At 35.8% G+C, this 2,468-nt stretch overlaps 1 long non-coding RNA gene across 1 annotated transcript; it reads left to right on the top strand.

Annotated features, from left to right (window-relative positions):
- Window positions 1-219: 219 nt before the first annotated feature.
- On the top strand, window positions 220-1,598 carry LOC143610769 (uncharacterized). The gene is made up of 3 exons (XR_013149642.1): window positions 220-465; window positions 518-859; window positions 1,420-1,598. It is a non-coding gene; the product is annotated as an uncharacterized LOC143610769 (long non-coding RNA).
- The last annotated feature ends 870 nt before the right edge of the window (window positions 1,599-2,468 follow it).

Genomic DNA, 2,468 nt, shown 5'->3' with positions numbered 1-2,468 from the left:
GTTCAAGTGGACAAAAGGAAAACATTTTTTTGAATTTTAGGTAAAAATAAATAGAAACATTTTCATGGTGTCATAGTGTATACTTTTATCGGTCGGAAAACAGGCTAGCCAAAATGGTGTATCTGTGTATATGTTTATGGGCCGAAAGGTGGGTTGTGTCAAGCTGTATATTTTTTTAGGCTGAAAAACGGGCCAGGTCATGTTGGTGTCAAAGTGTATTTTTATGGGTTAGGTTGGGTTAAAGTTTAAATATTTATTTTTATCGGTTAGAAAACGGGCCGGGTCAGGATGGTGTATATCTTTATGTGTCGGAAATTAGTTGGGTCAGGTAGGCGTTGTAGTGTTTAATTTTATAGGTTGGAAAATGTTCTAGGCTGACGTGTAAGTGTGCTTTTTATGTATTGGATACGGGTCGGGTTAGGTTAGTGTTAAAGTGTATATAATTATTGAAATAACACATGTATCGTGTCAGGTTAGTGTCGAAAGTGTATGTTTTTATTGAAATACACATGTCAAGTCAAGTTGGTGCCAAAAGTGAACTTTTATGGGTCAGAAATGGGTTGGTGTCAAAGTGTATATTTTTAATCCACAGAAAACAAGGGGTGTTAGGTGCCAAATTATATGTTTTTATGAGTCGTAAACATGTCAGTTGGTTATACGCAATATTAATGTTTTGACAAACCGATGCTATTGTGTTTTTGTCAGGTGGTGGTGGTTTGGAGCATGTTCATGTAGATGCATGGGCTTAGGCTTACAGCTCCATTGCTAAATTGGAGTGGATAGTATTTATGGCAAAATCAATGTTGGAGGCAACTTTGCTATATCACACTGGTTAAACTAAAGCACAACCTGCACCAAGGTATCACCCGGATTTCCTTTTTTATTTTTATTTTTGAAATATATTGTTAAATGGGTCGTGTTCTTGGGTTGGCAGGCCCAACTTAACATGAACCTGAAAACTTGAACCAAACTGAAATCGTAAATTGTATCATACACGTGAACCGAACACGACTTTCATATTTGCTGGTTGGTTTGGTTTATGATTTAGATAAAAATAATATTATTCAAAAGTTATATTACAGAAAACAATCATGTTCTTATTGGTGAGCCTCGTGTGAGGAAAAACTGATGTTCACAATTTATTTCAGTGTCGTTATATCTATCATTGAGTTTAACATATGTTGGTAATTGTAACAAACTATTTATCATATATGCTAAAACATATAGACTTTGAAAATTATTTTATACAAATTAAAAGGAAATATATGTAGTATTTTGAGAGAGCTTGTATTTATTAATATATGCTTACTATTTTTAGCTGCTTTCTTTAATACATGTTTTGTCATTTGATTCAAGAATTGTTCGTTATATTTTAGCAATCTGATGGAGTTTTGTGTTACTGTTTTTATACTGTTACAGGATATGATGTTGTCGGTGTGGGGTGGTTAAGGTCTATAAAAAAGTAACATGTGCTAAGAAATAGGAGATGAAGTATTTTGGAAAAAAAAGTGAGAATGTACTAGATTGACAAAAGCAATCGGGTTCATTAGCCTAGCCGAGTACACTGCAGTTGAAAAGATATAGAAAAAAGATCTACTATGTAATTTGACAGGAATTGATCTACATTGATTTGGTTAATTCATAATGTGTTTATACATATCTATGCTGCTAATTTCATATGTATGCCACCCTGAAGTTAGTGAACATGCAAGAGACTCCCCGCACATAACTCACATGTAGGCCTGTTCACGAACCGAGCCGAGCTCGAGCCAAGGCAAGCTCAAGCTCGGCTCGATAATCAATCGAGCTGGCTCGGCTCGAGCTCTTAATCGAGCTAAAAAATTGAGCTCAAGCTCGGCTCGGTTTTTATCGAGCCGAGCCCGAGCTCTTAATCGAGCTAAAAATTTGAGCTCAAGCTCGGGTCGGTTTTAAATCGAGTCGGCTCAGTTCGGCTCGATTTGGCTCGAGTTAACCTGTAATAATAAAACTTATATGCAACCATCAAGCTAAACTAAATAAATATGACGTTAAGATCAACACCAACCAAATACAAACTAAATAAATACGTCTAATAACGCCATCGAAAACAAAATATGTTCAACAAGTCTAAACCAAACCAAATACAAAATTAAGTAGAGAAGTATTATCTATGAGCGACGGCTGATGGCGGAGGTGAATATGAGCGGCTAGGGTTAGGGTGGAAAATGGAACGTATATTGATTATTGAGTGTGTGAACTATGAAGTTTCATCTCTCAGTTACTCACTATATGAAATTATGAATATAAACTATGGAGTGAGAAACGAAATTGGGCTGGATTAAAGGAAAGCCCATGTGTTAAAATAATTGGGCTCGATAATTATATGCATGTATGTATATATATATATATATATAATAAATTAAAATATAATAGTTCGAGCCAATCGAGCGAGCTCGAGTCGAGCCGGGGCTAGCTCAGGCTCGGCTCGT

Source organism: Bidens hawaiensis, unplaced genomic scaffold (assembly GCF_021521415.1).
Source record: "Bidens hawaiensis isolate Kalapana, Puna unplaced genomic scaffold, B.hawaiensis_p1.1 tig00027805_1, whole genome shotgun sequence".
In the NCBI taxonomy this organism is placed as follows: domain Eukaryota; kingdom Viridiplantae; phylum Streptophyta; class Magnoliopsida; order Asterales; family Asteraceae; genus Bidens; species Bidens hawaiensis.
Note: the sequence above shows the minus strand (reverse complement) of the source record. Positions and strands in the feature narration are given on the sequence as shown.